The 9805-nt window shown below is 35.0% G+C and overlaps 1 long non-coding RNA gene across 1 annotated transcript; it reads left to right on the top strand.

Annotated features, from left to right (window-relative positions):
• The first annotated feature begins 2409 nt into the window (after positions 1 to 2409).
• On the top strand, positions 2410 to 3106 carry LOC109123703 (uncharacterized). Its single transcript, XR_002031489.2, has 2 exons — positions 2410 to 2501; positions 2869 to 3106. It is a non-coding gene; the product is annotated as an uncharacterized LOC109123703 (long non-coding RNA).
• Positions 3107 to 9805: the final 6699 nt, after the last annotated feature.

Raw genomic sequence — 9805 nt, 5'->3', positions numbered from 1 at the left:
CCTTGGAAGCCATTAATTCAGCATCTCTTGTACTTAGCAGCTGGGTTTGAACAGACAATTCTAATTCCAGCTGACCTGCCAGTAAGAAAGCATGAAACTATGTTTTCTCAAATATAACTAATCAAATGAAAATCACAGTGAGGTAAACAAAAACAGAAAATACTTCTGATCTTTGCTGCTTCAATTTCAGCTCATATGCAGTTACTCTTAGCAAACTCCAGTTTTGTTTTTAGTGCCTGGGAGGCAGCTTCCCAACTCTCTTTTTCTTTCTCCTAAATGCATCACACTAAAAAATGTTATGCATGCAGGCTAACAAAGTATCCAATGGCTGAGGAAACTTCAATAAGATTTACATGGTTGGTGCTAATGTCATTTGGAAATTAATGGTCAACAATATGGTTTGACATCAAATACAAAGTATTGTAGTTGGCATCAAATATAAAACATTATAAAAATTTAAAATACCAAACTTAAACACGGAAATTTGAATGAAAAATAAACAGAAAAAACATCATAGATATTAGGATGCTCAGCTCCTCCCAGCAGGTTGCTGAGGCATTTCCTCTTCAGGGAGGAAGCAGATGGGTGGCTGCTAGATTAAATGGGGGAACCTTTTGGAGAGTGACTGCAATATGGTTTAGCTTGAGTCTAAACAACTCCACCTTTAAATGTAAAGGCCACATGTTTAGGCTGTTTATTTAAAGAGCATGCTTCAACAGTTTAATTCAATTTTCAATATTGTATTGAAAATTGATAAAAATAACTTCTATCTATACAAATTATTCTCTATTTTATTTTATTTTTAAAAATTATTTTAAAAGAACAATGGCCAAACAATATTAAAAAATAAATAAAACAATATTTTTAAAAACAGAAAACTATTTTTAAATTATATGTGAAACATGCTCCTATCTTCTCATATTCTTGTGTGCATTTGCAAAACCAATTATCCTGGTTTAGATAGAAAATTTAAAATTAAAAGTTAATATGACTTTTTGTTTTTAAATTATTTTTGAAATAATTTTAAAAGAAAAATCTTTCCAAGTCTTTGAGAAAAATTGGAAAATAATTTAATTTAAGGATTTAAAAAAGAAAACAAACCTAAAAAGGAAATTTTTTCCAAATATTTCTAAGATTTTTAAGTTTTGTAAATTGTTTTTTTTTTTTTTGGTAAATATGATTTTCAAATTGATTTGAGTATATGTCCGTGAGTGAATCTTCTTAAGAACTCATACACAGATTTAAGTCATTATCTTTTATATTTAACATGAAACTTGGTCTCCAAAAAGACGTCTTACATCCAAGGACTAAGATGTTAAATAAAATCATTAGCGAAAGGGGTGTCTTGATAAGAGATGTGTAGGATGTCTTGATAAATCTATTACTCTTTATATTGAAAAGACTAATTTTGTATAATTCTTATTGTCCAAACACTTATTAGAGTTTGACAACTTTAAACCTAATTTAGAGATTAAATAATAAGCAATATTTTAGACTTAATTTAACAACTTCCAAAGGTCAATCTTTGAGGATGATACTTGAAGTATTGGCATACACAAAGATCTGGTGGAAGTGACTCTCATTTTGTAATGCTACTGGTTTGCTCAATTCTCCATTTAAATGACCAAGCTTGCCTTTGCCATCTATTGGTAGGAGGAATGAAAAGAGTTGGGAAAAAGCGTGTAGTAAGGATGAACCGGTCGACCAGTTATATGTAACAGGTAGACCTGTGTCCTCGACCGGTTGACACTGGCCATTTCTTGATGCACGTCCCACAATGGCCAGTGGCAACCGGTTGCAAACCAATTTGCGACCGGTTTAAGGTGTTCCTCGACCGATTGACACTCCCAATTTTTTCCCCAAAACCCAAATGGCCACATGCTACCGGTAGCAAAACAAACTACTACCGGTTGATGCATTGCCTCAACCGGTTGAAACTGCCCAAGTTTTATGGAAAAAAAATATATTAGGCTGACCGTATTCCTAGACATTATAGTAGATTAGACCAAGGGAGGAGAATACATACGTTTTACGAGGAACCAATACTCAATATAACCTTCATAACGCATGATTCTTCTATGCTTTTGAAGGAAGATAGAATTGTAATCCATGAATATCAATATTCTAGTTAGGCAAGCACCAAAATATTGGAAGTTATTCAATTCCATTTGCATAGTTTACTTTAATTGGACACCTAATAGTAGCCCAAATCTTTCATATGATATTTTGGAGTTTCTGAGGTAAAGTGAGAGCGCTTCTCTGAGATTTGGATCAACTTCCATGATCTGCTACCTGAAATTTCCAGTTTCTGCAGTAACCATTTTCTCTCTCCTTGTATGTGGTTGTATGATGACTCATCATCCAAGCTTCCTTGTTGATCTGACTTCTTTCCTGATAATTTGCTGCAGAAAATTGACAAGATGTACGCTGCTTTTACTGGCCAACCTCTCGACCAAGTGCAACAATACACTGAGAGGGATCGTTTCTTATCTGCTTCTGAGGTACATTGCACTTTTATCTATTTATTTTTGTATGTGATATCAATTCCAATTTCTTGGTAATAACCTGTACAAATCCACTCCTACCTGTAAGTTTTTAACTGGGTTGCTTTTGAAAACATCATGAACATCTATCCTATGCAAATAAACTTGAAAACACCAATGATTTATCCATCACATCCGATGTAGATTCTTACATACAGATCTGAAATTCCTTTTTTTTTTTGTGGTTATATGACATCTGGTAAATTAGCATGTGTCTAGATCTCTCTGGGGCTAACTTTGCTGTTAGTTCATATTTGCATATTGTAAATCCACCCTGTCACAACAATACTAACCATTAACCTGCCATTGTCGCCTTGTTTTCCAGGCCATGGAGTTTGGCTTCATCGACGGTATCCTAGAAACCGAGTATTAAAATTCCAGCCATCCATGGAAGATTATTCAATGCAAATTTGGAACTTGGTGCTGCAGATTGCTGTTTTGAGGATGATCAATTGTAGCTTCATGTGTGATGTCGCAAATGGTGCCATATCATGGTGCCTATCGATTTTAATGCTAATTAGTTGAGGTTCTGATTATAGAAATACAAGATTGTTTTATTTTAACTCACTTTTTGTCAGACTAATTTATTGATTTTATTGTTGAGTGGAAATTAATCCCTAAATTTCATTTATATCCTAAAAAACTAAGATATTAAAATAAATAATATAAATTTTAAAAAAATTTAAAATAATATTTAAGTAGTAAATTCATACTTTTCATACAAGAGTTAATCATATTTTATTTATATTTTAAAAATAAAAAATAGGAAGTGTATCCAAATGAAACTCAAGAGAACCATATTTTGATAATGTAAGTGAAATTCACCCACATGATTGAAATAATAAACAGAAATATCTTTGATGTCCAAAGATGGATTTAAATTCAGCAATTTGCACAAAGGTTTATCCAGGCAAATATTGGGGATTTCAGCATTTGATACTTCCCAACTTTCAGATTGGAAGCTTAATGGACTTGTCTACATTGATGCAATACAAATAATATTATAAAACTTCATGGGCAGATGCTGAATACTCCAGCATTGTCCTCAAAATTTATATAGTCTACAGCCATTGTTGGGAACTTGAGCATTTCCCTGTCATCCAAGCATGACCCCAAACTCTAAAATAGATGATGTCCTCAAGTTATACTAATTTATGAACCTGATACAACAAGGAGATTGCAGAACAACTCAATACAATAGAATGGTTCAATTTTTAATTGTCCATTCCAAATGAATGCAAAGTTTTCTGTAATGAGATGTAAATACGATTCATTTTTAACCAGCAATGGTTCAATTTTGAAGGATTTAAAAGGGTCTTTCAGAGCAAAAAGGAATTTCTAAATCTAAACCTACTTACCATAGTTTTGGTGCACCATTGAGAACTTGTAGATAGCTTTTAATAAAGAGCCATATTTCATGGACTTCAATGGCCCCATATGTTTGTAACACAATAGTAGGGTCATAACTCAATCCAAGGAATAGACAGTGGTTAGAGAATACCGTACACATGTGTTCAACTTCATTTGCAAAGTAGTGTTTTGTTAAGTGTTGAGAGACACCTAATACCCAAGGCCTCCTTCAATTGTTTCTGAAGAAACAATTGCTCACATTAGTAAATGTGATTTTCTTTCAAGAGCCCCTGCCTTCCGAAGGGAAATCCCTTTGAATTCACTCCAACCTCAATTTGATTGTCCTTGGCATGCAAAATAAAGACACAAAATAGATAGAAGAACTAAATAAAGGGTTTTGAATTAGAGTGAGCCTTTCTCCTTTAAAGATATATTGTCTTTTTCTTATATCTAGTCTTTTGTGGAACCTCTCTTTCACTCCATTTGAAGCCACCATAGATTTAAAAGGGGTACTAAGAGGAAGACCTAAGTAAGTAGACAGAAGACCACCCGCCTTATAACCAATCTCTAAAGCCCACTCTTCTAAGTTCTCCATCATTTCCATTGGAATTAATTTGCTCTAATCTAGATCAATTTACAACCTAGATATAGCCTCAAACCACATAAAATCGAGTAAAATAAGTCATTTGGTTCAAAGTAGACTTACAGAAAAAAATAGGATCAACAACAAACAAATTGTTGGACAGAAGTAAACACTACAGCTGCAGTTGGATGTGTAATGGAAATTTAAAGGCTCACAACAATGGAAATCAATGGCTCACAAGTGAGGATTAAAAATTAAAAGTTAAAACACTGCCCTTAATGGGGAAGTCAAAATTGATGCAATGCCATCGGCTTGTTACCAGCAATCTCATTTTCATTTATAGCACCATTCTAGAATTGATATTTGAACTTTAAATCTATGCAAAACACAATGGAGATATTTGTTTTCATAAGACATCCAAATGCACCTCAAATAAAAATGTATTTAAAATAGTAAATAAAGAATGGGTTTAATAAGGAAACCAAAGGGCCAACAGGCAAGCATAGCTCACCCAATTGTCTAAAGTAGTAACCGGTCGATCGGTTGTATTCTACCGGTTCAACTGGGAACTCGACCGGTAGACACTGGTCATTGCTAGGTGCGCGTCCCAACATGGTCAGTGGCTACCGGTTGCAAACCAACATGCGACCGGTTGATGCTATTTCTCGACCGGTTCACACTGCCATTTTTTTCCCCCCAAAACCAAAGGCGGGACTTGCTACCGGTTGATGCATTGCCTCAACCGGTTGAAAATACCCAAGTTTTATTCAAAAAAAATATAGTAGACTGACCATATTCGTAGACATTATAGTAGATTAGACAAAGGGAGGAGAATACATACGTTTTACGATGAACCAATACTGAGTATAACATTCCTAACGCATGATTCTTCTATGCTTTTGATGGAAAAAGTCATAACCTTCCTTTTGCCATCCGAAACCAGGGATTTCAGACTCAATATTTAAAAGACAAAAATATTCATGGCACCCAAATGGGAACCTAAATTATGTGATGTCTACCAACAATTTAAAATATACAGAAGAAGGTTTAAAGAGATGAAAATAACCTATATATCAAGAGCGATAAACAAAATAAGATAGGTATAATATATACATGTAGAGGAAAATACATCATCCATATACCATCATTTGCATTGAGCTAATACATTTATGCCATTTATGTGAATGGCCGATGACAACATCCATAAGTAATACGAGAAGTCATAATAACAAAAGGGCATTTATATTAGCCAAATTTCAAAAAATAGAATGAAAGTTTACTAACTATAAAACTAGTATAAAATGTAGAAGGGGTCATTAATGGTCTGGTCCATGAAGCGGGAAGTGGGATCGGAAGAAGACCATCAGCTCATCATGCTGGCGTCGTATAACTTGCATACCCTCTTTCACTTCCTCGTGTAAACCATCAATGCGATTCTCCAGAGATGTCAAACGTCGGTCATTGGCTAATACAATCTCCTCCAAGCGGGTACCAAGGGACTTAATCTAGGCATTGAGGTTATCTGATGCCTCAGAGTTGTCCGGTCCAATTAGTGAAGGATGATTTGTTAACGCCCTAGCTCTTACACCACCTGTTGACGGTATTTGTGTGACATTTGCTTTTGCATGAGTTCTTCCCTGTACATCCTGATCTTCATATTCTTCATCGTCCGAGGGCCCATTGTCTGAAGAGACATCAACCTCTGAGAGGGGAACGGAAGACTTCCTTGCCCATGAACCATCTTTCTTCCGTACAAAATGCATGCGCCGAAGTGAAGCCCGATCATATGTATCAAATGATTTGAGTTTTTTCCCGTCTGTCTCATTGCGCAAATTGACATCGAAGTACTTGACAATCTTTGTGATAAACATGCCATAGGGGAGAACTGAATCTTCGCTGATTGAACATGCTTTCATATGTTGGAAAATTATGTAACCAATATTAACCTTTCTTTATGTGAGAATGCTGTCAACCAAAAAAGCCTCCAAGAAAGATACATCATCACGGTGCCCTCCTTTAGGGATGAAAATGTAAGATATCATGTGATGTAGGATACGACTCAACACAGTCAACAAATGGGAAGTTGGTCTATTAGCTCTCGGGTAACCACATAGCCTCTGTAAAGCTTCTGCAGGTTTGAAACCTTCCACCCTTGGCCACTTCTTAGCTTCATACAAACAAACCCCTTCGTTTGGAATCTCTAAAATCCGACAAACATCAAACCGTTAATCGTGGTAGTAATGGGTCCTTCGTCTTCGAATGTCATATTGGAGTAGAAACATTTCACAACCTTGGGATAAACGAACTCATTGACGGAGACAATCGGAAGCCAACCCATTCTCGCGAAAAGCACATCGAAATGGAAATAACTGAGCTTTGCAAAAGCAATGTTCCTACCCGGGATTACGGTCCGATTCGCAAAGTGAAGATGAAATCGTTGGGCTAGGTCAGGGGTTGCGAACATAGATCGATCAAAGGTGGCCTTCTTACGAACCTCCGGACTTGCTTCCACGGCCGGACGTTTACCAATGTTGGGGGTGCGTTTTGCTCCATCGGAGGTGTTGTGGGTGCTTTCGCTTGGTTGTTGTCGGTCGGAGGTCTTTTTGTTGGTCCCGCGCATCCTTGATACCGCCGGCCTCTTCCCTTTCCGACCGAGTGAGGATGCTTCGACTGGTGCTCGTTTTGGGGGCATGAGTATTCAGATGGGCTTCAGCTATTGCGTGAGGATGAAGAAGACTGAAGTGGAAGACGGACGGGTTCAGGTCTCGCGCGAGGATGAAGAAGAATGGAGTAGAAGACAAAGGGGTTGAGGGGTAGAACTGGTTTGAACATCGGTCGACCTTCGTGGAAAGACATCCAGTTTATGAACTAATTAAATTTTAATTAACTTAATGTCTTACATTATATTTGCTACACTTTTAATGTAAAAGTTTCCATATGAAGTGATTAAACCTATAATGGATTAAATGAATAAATATTTTGATGTACCTTAAAGAAATTAATTGAAGTTAATTTCACAAAATTTATATTAAGAAAAATAAAATATGAGAACTTAAGTTAATTAAATCATATAAATTAACTAATCTTTTTGATTGGTACGGTATAGTCTAATGAACTCACTAAGATATAGTCACACCTAATAGATTAAAATTGTAATTAACTAACATATACTACCATAGGGGCATCAAAATTAATTATGGTTGTATGACAAAATGTTCGAATAAGTACGATATACCATGGTGAGTGAAATAAATTAATGAATCTGAATTTATTTAAAATTTCCATAAGTAGAATATCATAACTTATCTCATTTTACGTAATTAAGTGTAATTAACCTACCTTTCTCATGTCAAGGATATATTATGAAGCATTAATTAAAAATAAATTACGTTAATTCATGCAAAAATATAGTGTAATGAACTCACTAAGATATACTCATACGTATTAGATTAAAATTGTAATTAACTAACATATATTATCATAGGGGCATTAAAATTAATTATGGTTGTATGACAAAATGTTCGAATAAGAACGATATACCATGGTGAGTGACATAAATTAATGAATCTGAATTTATTTAAAATTTCCATAAGTAGAATATCATAACATATCTCATTATACGTAATTAAGTCTACTTAACTAACCTTTCTCATATATAGGATATATTAGGAAGCATGATTTTAAAAAAAAAATACCGTTAATTGATGAAAAAATATAGTAAGTAGGAAACGGTATCAAAACATAGTTACAATAAATTGGCTAAACAACAGTAACAAATGTCAATATTATCAATTAAGTCCATATCTCCCCTTTATATTTTCTTAAGTTATACAATTATCCATTTGCAATGGGTGTAAAAAATAACCACATTAGGCTGACTTTCCCAACTGATATAAATGTTATATTTAATGGCACATAAAAAACTGATGCAAATATCCAAACTATCAACCACTAAGTGTACCATTGTGGTGGTAGGTTTTCAACATGTGGTAGCCTATTAAAAAATGTAATAACTCCAGCAACCAACCACATACATATCTTAGTATATATCTGGGGGAGTTTTAGTATTGTAAGAACCTTAGCATCTGAACGAGGGCTGCTATTTGTTGGAGAACAGGTCACAAAAAACATCCAGAAGACAAATCTTCAGGTCAAGCTGCATCACACTTGGACCTTCCATTTTAACGGTATGATCTTTAACTCAATAAAGAATAGGTAAACAAATCCATAATACATTTTTTAAGCTTAATGCCTTCATCTTTGAAATGGATGGGGGAATATTTCGAAAACCTAATAGTGATTTTTAAATGGTATGTATTGATGTTAAAGAGTTTGGATTTTGATTGTCTAAAGCACATTGTTAGTAATATGCATCAGTGATCTGTTGAACAGTTGAGATTAATTTAGTTAATATAAGTGAGTCATGTTGGCTGTCAAAATCACAACATCATCAAAATTATAGGGTAATACATATTCAAATGACTTAAAAAGAGAGAATCAACCTTAAGAAATGTGTATTATTGACTCCCAATATGGGGTAAGTTTGGAATAAGTTTGGCGGTGTACCCAAAAGCTTCCGTGCTTTTAGATAGAATTATATAAAAGTCATTTTCCATGTTTTAACATATGTGACTGGCAACATTAAACATAAAGCAATTAGCCTAAATAGGGCAACCTCATAAGGCTAATTGTTTCCGTGTTATTTTAGCCTAAACCGATCCATGTTTCCGTGTTATTTTAAAGAAAGTGGATGAGAGGTATTAATTATTGTGACTGGCAAACTCCTTGAAGATGGCAACTAAGATTAATGTTGGAAATTTTGTTAACATAGTATGCCTAAATAGGGCAACATTATAACGTTCTGATAAGGAATGAAGGCCTTAATGAAATCAACAACGAAAAGAAACAATTAGCTAATCGGTTTAAATATTAAAACAGTGAATACCGGATGAGGAATTTCTCAACCGGTTGAGAAAATTCCTCAACCGGTAGCAACTGGTTAAAAAAATACTCACCCGGTTGAGAAATTTCCTCAACCGGTTGAGCCATTTCCTCAACCGGTTGAGCAACTGGTATCAACCGGTTGATGTTTTTTTTACCAGTGCCTACCGGTTGAGGAATTTCCTCAACCGGTTGACGAAATTCCTCATCCGGTAGCTACTGGTTTAAAAAGTCCACATACGGTCGACCGGCTTAATTCGACCGGTCGATAGATCTTCTGAACCAAATTTTGTGAACACCACCAAAATGCATCTCAACCACATTATAATAGCTTAGAGCAAGGGAAGATAGTAGATTCGGGTTACGAGGAAACAAACAATTGTACCGA

This window comes from Vitis vinifera, chromosome 13, assembly GCF_030704535.1.
Source record: "Vitis vinifera cultivar Pinot Noir 40024 chromosome 13, ASM3070453v1".
NCBI lineage: Eukaryota > Viridiplantae > Streptophyta > Magnoliopsida > Vitales > Vitaceae > Vitis > Vitis vinifera.
Note: the sequence above shows the minus strand (reverse complement) of the source record. Positions and strands in the feature narration are given on the sequence as shown.